Genomic DNA, 15,359 nt, shown 5'->3' with positions numbered 1-15,359 from the left:
TATAATTGCAAAACTATGACATATTTGATATAAAAAACCAAATCTTCAAATACTGCTCTGCCTCAACTAAAGTTCTTTAATCCATAAATAGTCAGCTATATGTGTGGAGATAAGAGAAGAATGGAATGCATTCATACTAAAGATTATAGAATAATTAAAAAGAAAATTACATATTTTTATCTCTCACAGTAATGAATATTTCCATGTTATTGTAATAAAAATAAAATTCTTAAAACAATAAGTAATTCAAGTCTCTATTTTTCTCCTAATGTTTTAAATGCATTTTACAACAATAAACTATTAATTCTAATTTACAGCTATGCCCTAATAATCTTATATAATTATCACTTTTTAGAAAAAGACTATAAACTTGTGAACACTACATGAAGTACATACTCTCTCCTCAATTGTTTTGTGTTCCTAACAGAAAAAAAATTAATCATAACTGGCCAACTATTCATATTCTGAAATGTTTCCAATTAAAAGCCATACAATGTTGATTCAGAATTTCTTTGACCTTCGAGAAAAATGTACTTAATCAAACTAAAGAGATTTTTCTCTTGTCGTCCATGACTTTGCAGTGAAAGTGAGTCAGATCTACAAAGACCAATATTGTAAAGTGTTAAACTACATATTCCTCCAAGAGACAGACACTAGAGAAGTTTAGTGAAGCATATGCTATTCTCAGAGACCTTAATCTTAAAACAAACATCCTTTAACTATTTATTCTGGACACTTGAAGGACTTTAACTGTTTGCTTGGGGCATACAGTTTTATTTGAAAATATTAAGGAACACATTGTTTCTTCCGGAAGCCCTAATAATGCCACATGTGCTTAACATCTTCTCGAGACTAAATACATACGGGTCCTTCAACTATTTTCTGGGCTCCATAAGTGATAAGTTATTTACCCTTGCCTTTTGTGATAGGGTCTGTTGCTGCTGGTTTTACTAAGGAGAGAGGTGCAGAGCCAAAATGGTTGCCAGACCAATGATGTAGTCTGGAAAGCATTTAATTAAGATTATTTCTAATTTTACATCTCCACCTATGTTAATGAAAAGTTTAAACTAGCAAAGAAAAGGGGCTCTCCCTGTCTGTAAACAAAGCAAGAGAAATACCTCATGGCTCATTAAAAAGGCCACGAAGACTTCATTTTGAGCTAGTCATGAGGAAGAAGTTTTTCCACAGGCTTCGGAGATCAGTCCAAGAAGAGCCAAGTAGGCACAAGGAACAGGAAGAGGAAACAGCTAATCCTTTTATCATGACTTAGTTCCACCGTACTATCACGACACAGTCAGATTGCTGAGCCCAAAACACCTGGGACCGTATGCTCCCCGAACCATGTCAAGGTCTATCTGACGGGAGAAGAAAGGCTCTGATGCTTCTAAGTTATTAGACTCATATTCCATTGGCCTGTTTTCTCCACCAGCGGTAAGAATTACGTTGTGATGATCTTTACATCTCTAAATTGTTTCCATAGTATCTTAGTCACAGATTAGATTGTGTAATAAGTCAATTAGATTATTTAATGAAGGACATACAATGGCTCCATATCCTCCAAAAAATTGTAGCTGTGAAGTGTATTTTCACAGAAATAGAATGGTATACTGTTCACTCCCCATGTGAAGCCGCATTGCAACATTAGACGAGATACATTTGAAAAGTTTGTACACCAAGTTTGCACAGCCACAATTGCTTCCAGGTTGCTTTTCCATATAACCCGATTTTAAAGTCTGTACTCAAATCTAAAGCAAATGGTACAGCCCATAGTACCATGGTACTTATCCTCATCTATTTGTCACTGTAGTTAAATGGTGCTGATGACTACATCAATGACATTGTTAATCCACTAAGTTCCTTTTGTACTCTACATGATAAAGATATTACATCAAATGGGCTCAGTATACTATGGAACATTTTAATTTTATATTATAAGTCTACCTGTAGACATCTGTCCTCTGTAATAGAATGACCTCCGTGTGTGAAGCACAAGGACCATTTAAAGGTATTAGTTATCATTTTGCCTTTCTAAAATTGTAATACATGGAACCCTTATTGACCTTCATTGTGCACATAGCATGTTTTCTAGGATTAAACATTTTTTTAATCTCTTCAAAACTCCAAAGGGTTTTACCTTATAAAACTATAAACTCTTCAAAAGTTCAATTGAGATCTTTTATAAGACTAAGTCTTAATGAATAAGAACAATTTCTCTTTACAAATTTTTATTAGCAAATATTAATTGTACAGAATGGGCTTCACTAGGACATTTTCCTATATGCTCTTATGTATTTTGATTATATTTTTTTTCTGGCACTATCCTCCATGTTCCTTAGTCATGTTCTTCCCCTTCTAAAACCTAAAATAGTCCCTCTTCTGCTTCTTTAAGAATTTATTTAAGAATAAATTCTTCATTAGAGATGGTACAAGAAATGTTTAATCTGGAAACCCCTAGTATGCCCACTGAAAAATAAATGGATAGCATCAAATTTGTATGCATACCCAATTCAGCTTTACTTGACCATAAAGAACAAAATTATGTTACTTATAGGAAAGAAAACAGAGAGAAGTAGATATTATAATGTTAAAAAATATAAGACAGGCTTAGAACAAACGTGTGGATCATAGCCAAGTTGTCTGTAATTAATATGTGATCCACCAGTAGTTGTCAAATTAATGAAACCATGTTACATGTGATATAACTTTCTAAGTTACTTGACACTGGTAACATTTTTAGAATATTTCACATCACTCTATTGAACATTGTTTGTCACTTGAAATGACTAAGATGAAAATATTAAAACTTGAAAGGAATAACTGTAAAGACATAACAATTCGTTTAGATTATTTTCCACTCATCTAAAAGAAAAGAAAAAAAACCCTGCTGACTGATATAGGTATATTGAAACCAAGAGCACTAAACTGTAGTTAAGCTGTTTTGTGAAGCATATACAGAATTCATGCAATCTGAAGTCCTTCCCTCCAACTCTCATCTTTCATGACATCATCAGGAGCAGTTTTAACTACCTCAGCCCTGCCATTTGGATCAGAAATCAAATATCTAATTGTATACTTAAATTAATTCTGACATTCGTATGATCACAAATTCTCAATATGAATGTTCCAGAAAAAGCACTCCATTACAGCCTTCAGGCTAAATTACTTAGTGGTACATGTACACAGTTACTTAAATCCACACTAGAATTTACTCTTAATTTCATATAAAGCCAATAGCTTACTGTTTTCTTGAGTTTCTAATCAAGACTCAAACTACTATTTATTTTGGTCATTAAGATGTAGGCATGTTGGGTCCCAGAATAGTAGACTTCGCTAATTACAATACTTACAAGATTCTGATACATTATTTCTCAATCTACATAAAAGCATGTAGACTAGAGCAAATCTAAACTGCAGATGAGAATTCCACTCCTGTGTCATCCTTCCCATAACAAAACTTCAAGTGTTGCTGAATGCTACCAAACTAAACAAGAGAAGGTTTTCTCCACAAGATTCATATAAAAATAGTATTTACTTATTATTCTTAATATTTTTATTTTTAAAATAATGATGGGTATACATTATCTATGCAACTGAATAAAAGTAATCTGTAATCCTTAAAAATTAATGAGATCATATTTGGACAAAATGAGGATATGAACAGTAAAGAGAAGATTTTAACTTGATCATTTGTGAATAAAATCGAGCAACATCTTTGACGTTTTCTTTAGGAAATACAAAAGCAAAAATTTTGAGTGAGTGACAGGTATCATCATGTATGGCATAGCTTTCTGTTTCTATGGAAAAAAGAAAACCCTGACATTAAGCAAGTTTGAAAAGAAAAGGTTTCTTTCAGCTAGTAGTTCTCAATTATAGACCATATTATCCCAGAAGTCACAGTGGCAGAAGCTTGAGGCCGTGAGCTACATCACATCAGCCAAGAGGACGAGAACTCACACATTCGCTTGCTTCAGTTCCCGCTATGTAATCACAGGCAGGACACAACCAATGAAATAGCATTGCACACATCCATAGTGTGACCTCCACTTCAATTTGCCCATTTAACAACATCTCTCACAGGCTGACCTGATCTAGATAATTCTTCCTCGAGACTCTCATTCTAGGGCATATCAGGCTGAGATGAAATTTATCACAGTTATAGATCAATTTCAGGGAACTGTAGTGGCAGTGTGAATGAGGAAAAAAGGGAGGACTACATAAACAATCAGGGTTCCTGGAACACTCAGGCATTTTTATTTTCTGAATCAAAGAAAGAAAACAAAAGGTTTGGGATATACGTAAATTGGTAGTCAGTACAATTTTGATACAGGCTAATAAAAATAAGGATGAATAAAGAACACAGCATCAATACAATGTTAATTCAGTGCAGATTAAATATGGAAAGCCCATGAGTTTAGCAATGTGAATAGCCCTTTGTAAGACAGCAATTGGCAAGAAGGGAAAGTTGAAGATAAATTTCCCAAGTTTGGGTTATCTTTAGGTCCACAAATAAAAGATATATTACTAGGAAGAGGAGACACTGAGCCTTGGAGAATTCAAACAAAAGGACACGTTGTCTTTCACAGACTTGTAAGGGCTTTATCTGTGGTAGGGAGTCTGCTCTCTCCATTTCTTGATAGGTTGCTTGGCAAACAGCTGATATTAGAGAATGTTAGTGCACAGCAGAAGGAAGGCTGCATCCCTGCAACTTCTGCCTGAAGTTTGCCTTGAGTTTTGCAGGTTATAAAGTGGTGCTTAAAAATAAGAGGCAGGGGAAACATGCTTATTCACCCAAAGAGAAATAATGTTCTTTTTGAGCTGATTGTCACAAAATGAATGAGAAAGAAATCCACTTAGGGTAGGAGTAGTAGATGAGAAAAAAATTCTGGTAAATACCTAGAACCTGATACTGAGACAGGGCGAGATCTTCTGTGTAACAATGCAGATCAATGCATTAATTCCTATATCTGGCCCTACTGCCACCCACTGCACGGGATCCTCCACATTCCCATAATGCTCATCCTTCTAGTCATCTTCTCACATAACTCACCTGTTTAGACTTGGTAGTGTTAAACCTAGTATATAAACCCAAATGGATTTATACAGTCTGCACAAACAACTGTTGTCTTTATCCAGTGGAAAAACAAAGAATTTATACACCATAATAATTTATGATAAGTAGAAATGTCTTTAAATTGCTCTATGACAAGGATTACTTCATGGAAGTTGACTTGTGCTGCCTATGTATTCAAATGCTAGGTTCTGTACCCCAAGATCTGGTTGCCCCCAAATGGGCAGGTTCTCACATATACTAGTTTTTGTTATGCAAACCTTGTTCTCCAAGTTAATTGGTCAATAAAAGGCTAATTTGGATGGGTAGCAGGAAGAGGAAGGCAGAACTTCCTGGGAGGGATAAAGGAACTCTGAGAAGAAGAAAGAAGGCCTCTTTTGCCAGGATACATGGGGGAGACAGATGTGACCATGGGCCAGGAAGGTGTAGCTAGTCACATGAATAAGTGGGGATAGATGGTCAGATAATCTTAGATGAGCTTGTTAAATGTCTGCTGAGCTAAGGCTTAAACTCTTAAATATTAAAGGGTTTCTGATTGGCTATTTGGGAAATTAACCAGTTAAGGAATAACTATCTCCATATTAATTTCCAGCTTGAATTAATTTATATAGAATGTTATATTAAATCTTTATACAATTACCTTTGTATCTGACATCTTTAAACATTAGAAAACTAGTATATTCAAATTATAGTTATATAACTCAAAATATAATTACAGACATTTTCATAGTAATAAATATTACAGTAGGAATAGAATGGATTAACTGTTACCTTGAAAAATAGCACCAAGCAAAAACTACAGGTTGGGCTTTTGGAAAGAATTCAAGCTACTTGCATAAAAAGCTAAATATCAGAGATTGAGCCATAAAATTGGAAAATATCAGAAGTTCATCCAGTTTATTCAGTGATAGTTTTGTAAGCAAAAGGTATTTTATTTATAAATATATGAAAAAACATGGTAATAAAATATAAAATTCAACAAAATGGATAACAGTATTTCAGAAGGGTCAGACTGAAAATTAACTCAGTGGGTGTAATTCATGCATAGTAATTCAATTATCATGTGCATTTTTATTTTAGTCACCATAGGTGTTACTATGTCTAGTGACATTCTTTCATTTGTGTTTCTTTAATTGATACCGATAAAGAATTTCTCCTTTTTCTGAACCTTCAGGGCCAAAGTACTAACCTTCAAAGCAACTCAGGGTAAGGGGTTTTAAGAAAATTAATCAAAAGATTTTGATGTGTGTGTGTGTGTGCGTGTGTGTGTGTGTGTGTGTGTGTGTGTGTGTGTGTGTGTGTGCGCGCGCGCGCGCGCAGTGAGTGTGGTGTGTAATGGTGTGAGTGTGGTGTGTGTGGTATGTATGTGTGTGTATGGTACGTGTGGTGTGTGTGTGTATGGGGTGTGTGTGTGTGTGTGTGTATTAACACATTAAAGAAAGCCTTGAACAACTAACAATCAGTCAAGTTCAAACAGTGAGCAAGATCTCCAGTGTAGGCTGCAGTGAGCATGTATATAGGTACACGTGTACACGTACGCATAGACAATCAGTCCTTCCTACACTGTGAAGTGAACCTGAGACTAAGAAGTGAAGTGCTTTTCAGACATTTTACATTGGCCGGAGTTGAGAGAAAATTGACCAGCATCTCACCAGTGTATGTATGGTATGTCTACATCACAGGATAACAATTTTAAAATTTAGCCAAAAAATGTTTAGCGATTCTGTCATTTAATATTCTCCTTGGTACTCACTCTGCAACTATTGATGATCTTGAACTTTTGATGCTCTGGCCTCAAACTCCCCATGCTAGAATTTCAGTATGCCAGCATGCCATGTGTATGTGGTGCTAGGCAGAGTCAGGGCTTCAAGTGTGCTAGTCAATCAAACACACTAGCCACGAGGCTATGTCCCTAGCCTAGCATTCTCCTTTCCAGCATACAAAGAATTAAAACATGAAAATCCTATGCCAATCACCAGAAAAAAATTACAGGTAAACACAAAAATGTCATTTTAAATGGTTCTACTCACCATGATGGGGGCATGTCATTTGATTTGGACAATTATCCCAGGGACATTCCTGAAGATCTAAGATATGAGAGAAATCGAGGGGGATCAGTACAGTACAATTTCTGCAATCGTCTCTTTCATTTTTCATAAATTAATTCCACAATTTTTAACATTCTCACTTCAGATTTCTATGAAGATGTATCCAGCACCATGGCACCAGGTATTATGAATACTGCCTACCCTCTGTGAGTAATGTATTTCACACATTTAGACTAGGAGTCCCCCTCCCACCTGCCTGCCCACAGCCTCAACTCTGACCTGCAGGCATCACACTGTGAACTTAAAAGAAAGAATTCATTCAGGACTCTGACTCAATATTTCCTTTACACAAACTGGAAAACCTGCACCCCAAGGCTCTTCTTTGTTCACAGTACTTTGAAAACTTTCTGCGTGGGAAAGCTGCGCTCTAACATTTCACGAAGATAAGGGGAAATCAATATCCTCAAATCTATGTTATTTCTCTTACTGTAGGATCCAATTTACAAGTTTAGCAATTATGCCACTTGCGAAAAATGTATTTTTAAGGTAGCAATTGCCAACTTATTTCAAAATCCTTTTCAAGCATTTTAATAAAACTGGAACGGGTTTCATCAATCAATAGCATTTGTTTTAAAATACTGAGAACAATGAGACAAGAAAAACTTGTTTGGCTGAACTATTAACTCAGAGACGGATTTGTGACCAGATGCTGATGTTCAGTGTTCATTGTCCTCCCATGGATTATTCTAGAACACCTTTATTAAAGCTCTGATGGATGCCAGCAGTTGAAGTGGACACTGGGGATTCAGTAATGAACAAGATAGATCACCTGACTTCATGAAGCTTAACTCTAATGATCTTAGCTCATTAAAATATTGAGCACACTTTTTACATCTACTTGATTAATATGGAATAAAATGTAGTCTTGTAAAGCGATCGCAGAATCCAGCAGTACTGGGAGTCAAACCTCATTTCCTGTGCCTATCTTTTCTTTAACCTTTGAAGTGTATTTGGCTCGCAAAGTGCTTAGTCAAACAGCTGAGTATCTTTGACCTGTGGCTAGATATTTTGCTCAAGGACAAAACTTACAAATTGGGGGGAAAGAGCAAATATTTTCCCTGGATGCCTTTAAATTAATCTTTTATTTGATTACTGCTCTAAATTCTGGTAATCTTCCAAGCTCAGTGTAAAGTGTGAAAAAGGACTGCAGAGCCTAAAAGTACCATGTGGAAGAGTAAATCAAGGACCGAGAGCCATCCTGCAGATCCGATCTGAACTCCTCCTCTGTATTGGAACTGAGCTCAAGGTCCTTTTTATCATAGGTATTGCATCATTCAAAATACAAAGGTTGTACTTTTAGATATCTAAAGTACATTCCTTTCACCATTCTCGTACCTCTTACTGGTGATATGTAAGTAGGTCAAGTTTAGTTATAATATCTTAATAACATTGGAAGTATTAAATATACTAGTATGACCTCCACATATTGAAGTGCAATCTTTTCTGTATCATGATTATCACTTGAAATCTGAAAAGCTAAGACCCCAAATTATATCCTAAGAATATGAGACTATTGCCAATTTCAGCACTAACTACAATTCTCTCCAAATTTATAGCAAGTCACAGAAACACTTGGGGATATTCATTGCTATCTATGAGGTCAGAGTCCAGGGTCAGTCCATGTATAGACTTTAGGTAGTGGCTTAGTCCCTGGAAGCTCTGGTTGCTTGGCATTGTTGTTCATATGGTGTCTCGAGCCCCTTCAAGCTCTTCCAGTTCTTTCTCTGATTCCTTCAACGGGGGTCCTGTTCTCAGTTCAGTGGTTTGCTGCTGGCATTCGCCTCTGTGTTTGCTGTATTCTGGCTGTGTCTCTCAGGAGAGATCTACATCCGGCTCCTGTCGGTCTGCACTTCTTTGCTTCATCCATCTTGTCTAATTGGATGGCTGTATATGTATGGGCCACATGTGGGGCAGGCTCTGAATGGGTGTTCCTTCAGTCTCTGTTTTAATCTTTGCCTCTATTCCCTGCAAAGGGTATTCTTGTTCCTCTTTTAAAGAAGGAGTGAAGCATTCACATTTTGATCATCCGTCTTGAGTTTCATGTGTTCTAGGCATCTAGGGTAATTCAACCATTTAGGCTAATAGCCACTTATCAGTGAGTGCATACCATGAGTGTTTTTCGGTGATTGGGTTACCTCACTCAGGATGATATTTTCCAGTTCCAACCATTTGCCTATGAATTTCATAAAGTCATTGTTTTTGATAGCTGAGTAATATTCCATTGTGTAGATGTACCATATTTTCTGTATCCATTCCTCTGTTGAAGGGCATCTGGGTTCTTTCCAGCTTCTGGCTATTATAAATAAGGCTGCTGTGAACATAGTGGAGCACGTGTCTCTTTTATATGTTGGGTCATCTTTTGGGTATATGCCCAAGAGAGGTATAGCTGGATCCTCAGGCAGTTCAATGTCCAATTTTCTGAGCAACCTCCAGACTGATTTCCAGAATGGTTGTACCAGTCTGCAATCCCACCAACAATGGAGGAGTGTTCCTCTTTCTCCGCATCCTCGCCAGCATCTGCTGTCACCTGAGTTTTTGATCTTAGCCATTCTCACAGGTGTGAGGTAAAATCTCAGGGTTGTTTTGATTTGCATTTCCCTTATGACTAAAGATGTTGAACATTTCTTTAGGTGGTTCTCAGCCATTCGGCATTCCTCAGCTGTGAATCCTTTGTTTAGCTCTGAACCCCATTTTTTAATAGGGTTATTTGTCTCTCTGCGGTCTAACTTCTTGAGTTCTTTGTATATTTTGGATATAAGGCCTCTATCTGTTGTAGGATTGGTAAAGATCTTTTCCCAATCTGTTGGTTGCCGTTTTGTCCTAACCATAGTGTCCTTTGCCTTACAGAAGCTTTGCAGTTTTATGAGATCCCATTTGTCCATTCTTGATCTTAGTGCATAAGCCATTGGTGTTTTGTTCAGGAATTTTTTTCCATTGTCCATGTGTTCGAGATGCTGCCCTAGTTTTTCTTCTATTAGTTTGAGTGTATGTGGTTTGATGTGGAGGTCCTTGATCCACTTGGACTTAAGCTTTGTACAGGGTGATAAGCATGGATCGATCTGCATTCTTCTACATGTTGACCTCCAGTTGAACCAGCACCATTTGCTGAAAATGCTATCTTTTTTCCATTGGATGGTTTTGGCTCCTTTGTCAAAAATCAAGTGACCATAGGTGTGCGGGTTCATTTCTGGGTTTTCAATTCTGTTCCATTGGTCTATCTGTCTGTCTCTGTACCAATACCATCCAGTTTTTATCACTATTGCTCTGTAATACTGCTTGAGTTCAGGCATAGTGATTCCCCCTGAAGTCCTTTTATTGTTGAGGATAGTTTTAGCTATCCTGGGTTTTTTGTTATTCCAGATGAATTTGCAAATTGTTCTGTCTAATTCTATGAAGAATTGGATTGGTATTTTGATGGGAATTGCATTGAATCTGTAGATCGCTTTTGGTAAAATTGCCATTTTTACTATATTAATCCTGCCAATCCATGAGCATGGGAGATCTTTCCATCTTCTGAGGTCTTCTTCAATTTCTTTCTTCAGAGTCTTGAAGTTTATTGTACACATCTTGTACTTGCTTGGTTAAAGTCACACCGAGGTACTTTATATTATTTGGGTCTATTATGAAGGGTGTCGTTTCCCTAATTTCTTTCTCGGCTTGTTTCTCTTTTGTGTAGAGAAAGGCTAATGATTTATTTGAGTTAATTTTATATCCAGCCACATTGCTGAAGTTGTCTATCAGCTTTAGTAGTTCTCTGGTGGAACTTTTGGGATCACTTAAATATACTATCATATCATCTGCAAATAGTGATATTTTGACTTCTTCTTTTCCCATCTGTATCCCTTTGATCTCCTTTTGTTGTCTGATTGCTCTGGCTAGAACTTCAAGAACTATATTGAATAAGTAGGGAGAGAGTGGGCAGCCTTGTCTAGTCCCTGATTTTAATGGGATTGCTTCAAGTTTCTCTCCATTTAGTTTAATGTTAGCAACTGGTTTGCTGTATATGGCTTTTACTATGTTTAGGTATGGGCCTTGAATTCCTATTCTTTCCAGGACATTTATCATGAAGGGGTGTTGAATTTTGTCAAATGCTTTCTCAGCATCTAATGAAATGATCATGTGATTTGGTTCTTTCAGTTTGTTTATATAATGGATCACGTTGATGGTTTTCCGTATATTAAACCATCCCTGCATGCCTGGGATGAAGCCTACTTGATCATGGTGGATGATTGTTTTGATGTGCTCTTGAATTCGGTTTGCCAGAATTTTATTGAGTATTTTTGTGTCGATATTCATAAGGGAAATTGGTCTGAAGTTCTCTTTCTTTGTTGGGTCTTTGTGTGGTTTAGGTATAAGAGTAATTGTGGCTTCATAGAAGGAATTCGGTAGTGATCCATCTGTTTCAATTTTGTGGAATAGTTTGGATAATATTTGTATGAGGTCTTCTATGAAGGTCTGATAGAATTCTGCACTAAACCCATCTGGACCTGGGCTCTTTTTGGTTGGGAGACCTTTAATGACTGCTTCTATTTCCTTAGGAGTTATGGGGTTGTTTAACTGGTTTATCTGTTCCTGATTTAACTTCAGTACCTGGTATCCGTCTAGGAAATTGTCCATTTCCTGCAGATTTTCAAGTTTTCTTGAATATAGGCTTTTGTAGTAAGATCTGATGATTTTTTGAATTTCCTCTGATTCTGTAGTTATGTCTCCTTTTTCATTTCTGATTTTGTTAATGTGGACACACTCTCTGTGTCCTCTCGTTAATCTGGCTAAGGGTTTAATCTATCTTGTTGATTTTCTCAAAGAACCAACTTTTGGTTCTGTTGATTCTTTCTATGGTCCTTTTTGTTTCTACTTGGTTGATTTCAGCTCTGAGTTTGATTATTTCCTGCCTTCTACACCTCCTGGGTGTATTTGCTTCTTTTTGTTCCAGAGCTTTTAGGTGTGCTGTCAAGCTGCTGACATATGCTCTTTCCTATGTCTTTCTGCAGGCACTCAGCGCTATGAGTTTTCCTCTTAGCACAGCTTTCATTGCGTCCCATAAGTTTGGGTATGTTGTACTTTCATTTTCATTAAATTCTAAAAGGTCTTTAATTTCTTTCTTTATTTCTTCCTTGACCAGGTTATCATTGAGTAGAGCATTGTTCAATTTCCACACATATGTGGGCATTCTTCCCTTATCGTTATTGAAGACCAGTTGTAGGCCGTGGTGGTCCGGTAGCACGCATGGGATTATTTCTATCTTTCTGTACCTGTTGAGGCCCGTTTTTTGACCAATTATATGATCAATTTTGGAGAAAGTACCATGAGGAGCTGAGAAGAAGGTATATCCTTTTGTTTTAGGATAGAATGTTCTATAAATATGTTAAGTCCATTTGGCTCATGACTTCTCTTAGTCTGTCTACGTCTCTGTTTAATTTCTGTTTCCATGACCTGTCCATTGATGAGAGTGGGGTGTTGCAATCTCCTACTATTATTGTGTGAGGTTCAATGTGTGTTTCAAACTGTTTTCTAAATAGTTATGTTTATACCCATTGACCAATACAGTGCTAAGCTCTAATCAGAGAAATGAACCTATTAAATGAGCGAGGTGAATGTAAAGTCTGGTGGCTGCTTAACATGTTGAGAATAAGGGGTGGTTGAATGTTCAACCCTAAATGAGACATACCGTCCTTTCTGAAAGCAGAGGATATCACAATATAGGGGTTGGAAAAAATTTAAAGGGGGAAGATAAAGAAAAGGGCTTTCACCTGCTATCTTCTGCATATCACATAACCATCGAAATAATGATCTCACATCAGTTTTGGTTGTCTGTGCTGAGCCTTCACAAGAATGTGAAGCAGCTATAATATGGGCAGCAGTGGGATCACAGTTCCTTCTGTCTTCTTGCTGAACTATGGGTTCCTGATTCTGGGAGAGACAGAGTTGTGGTCTTTGGTTCTATACCCACTGATGAATCCCATGAGGCTTCAGAGACTAGCCCTGGTAAAACTCAGTATGGAACAAAACAAAACACAAACTCCTGCATTCGAGGAAGGGAGAGTGGTGTAGAGACGGGATGCGTTTTCAAGGGGTAAAAGCGTGAGCTAACATTAATCAGAGTGCAGTGTACAATCCATGAAACTATAGAAAAACAAATTTTAAAAAGTTATAAAAATTTTCATATGTAAATATTGATCAGCCTCTGCCCCTGGTTGATGTGCTTTACCATAATTTCCCTTCGAGGGCAGAATGAAACTTCTGAAAACATTAGACAATATAAATCTTTTCCTCCATGAGTTGTTTTTGTTGGGCAATGTGGTCCCTGTTACATAAAAGTAAGTAATATACCTCTCCTCCTATTCCCAGCTGTGACTAGCCCAACTCTCCACCTAGTAACTTAAAACAGATGTCTGGGAATGAACGCGCAGCTGCATTTGCTACACTATCCAAATTTTATTGCTGAGGATGCCTTGCCAAAAATGCTTTCCTCATATCTACCATCAATATTTCTCCTGCCTAACCCTACCACTTGACAATATTTCAAGGTTACGTTTGCCCTGAAGATATCATCTGGTATCTTCATTTGATATCTTTTGTTCTCTCAGCATCCATCTTTGGCCCTCCTGTTAACGTCTTCTGATAATGGACAGTCCTTTCCTTTTACTCTCCCACGGAAGACTCTTAGAGAGACTGAGCGCATGAGTTCAAAGTCTATGATCTTAATAGAAGCTTCTTATGGTTTCAGAAATGTGGACACCCACGCAAATCGCCTGCGTATATTGATCTTTAATCGCATCTCATTTATAAGCTCAAGAAGGACACACTCTACATACAGTACTTCATGCTAGGCTTTCTCCTATCAGTGGTTGGATGTAATAAATATGCCACCAGTCCCAGCATTAAAAGCTCCCATAACTTACAACTTACATATAGGTTCTGTAGGACATTTTCTAACTCAAAACAACTTCTCATCATGACATGAACACATGAAGTTCTTGACTGATTTGTTCCTGTTGTCAAGAGTTTTCAGCAAGCAACAACCTTACTACTCAGATAACTCATTGCTTTCATACCTTGGACATCATCCTATTGTTCCTGCCTTAAAAACTTCCTGAGTATGGTTGGAATTCACTGAAATACTAAAGGAATTTCAGGATGAGGAAAAAATGAGTGCATATGCACATGATTTATCCCAAAACTTTACAAATAATTAACAACTCATCCAAATACTGATTTCTCAATTTTTTTATAGGCACAGTCCAGTATGAAAGGTGCCAACATAGGACAAATCCATTAAGTCAAATATTGACAGACATAAGCCATTTCCTGGACTTTGGCTGGAACTAAACTCGAGAAAACAATTTCAAGTTAAATGCTGAACTCCAGAATTTTGGAAGAAGGAAAGCAAGCAAAATAAACTGCATGTTCAGGTTAAATACAACTGGCACTATTTCTGAGTAGAGTTTAAAGATCTCTCAGCTGTCTTTCTTTTACACATCAAAGTTAGATATACAGAAAGTATGTGAATTGCTTATGCTCCAGTAAAAAAAAATTAAAACTCATTAATGTTTTTGATGGGGTTGAGTTAAAACTGGACATACATCGTGGCACTGGTACAAGTGATTTTCTCTGCAAACATAGCGTGATTTGTTATTTAATTAAGATACCTATGAAAACATGCTAGAGAAATGAGAAGCTGTAGAAATTAAGATATGCCAAGACATATCTAAATTAGAAAGTCATCACATCCCTCCTGTGAAATTTTGATACAATGATTTCACACCATTTACTCTGATGCCTTCATAATAATTAAAATCGAGTCTAAATTTAGTTCTTAATATTAAAAATAATGATAGCATGTAACATAATTTTCACTGTAAATTTCACATGCCTACCTCAATAAAAGCATACATACTTTTTAAAATTTTCTCTAACAATTTATTTTTCCCAAAGTAAGTGTTTAATGTGTATAATACAAGCATGACATATATTTAGATGCATGAGAACCTATGGTTTGAAAAGTAAAAGTGATTTAAGCAGGGAAATAATGGGGAATGTGGGAAAGAAGAGGGGAAAGGATAAAGTTACCCAAACTGTATTGTGTAGGAAAAAGTCACAGAAACCTGGGATCCTGTACCTAATTCAAAACTATAACAATTAACAGTCACATGTGTGTACATGCACACACACACACACACACA

General features: G+C 36.8%; 1 long non-coding RNA gene across 13 annotated transcripts in view; it reads right to left on the bottom strand.

Annotated features, from left to right (window-relative positions):
• LOC103693508 (uncharacterized) overlaps positions 1–15,359 on the bottom strand; it is a 490,050-nt gene that overhangs the window by 351,830 nt on the left and 122,861 nt on the right. For all 13 annotated transcript variants that reach the window (XR_010056223.1, XR_005491062.2, XR_010056221.1 and 10 more), the window contains one exon: positions 7,099–7,155. This is a non-coding gene — a long non-coding RNA (uncharacterized LOC103693508). The remainder of the gene's footprint in view (positions 1–7,098; positions 7,156–15,359) is intronic.

The sequence above is a fragment of the Rattus norvegicus genome, chromosome 11 (assembly GCF_036323735.1).
Source record: "Rattus norvegicus strain BN/NHsdMcwi chromosome 11, GRCr8, whole genome shotgun sequence".
In the NCBI taxonomy this organism is placed as follows: Eukaryota; Metazoa; Chordata; class Mammalia; order Rodentia; family Muridae; genus Rattus; species Rattus norvegicus.
The sequence above is the reverse complement of the archived record's forward strand: the minus strand, read 5'-3'. Positions and strand labels throughout refer to the sequence as shown.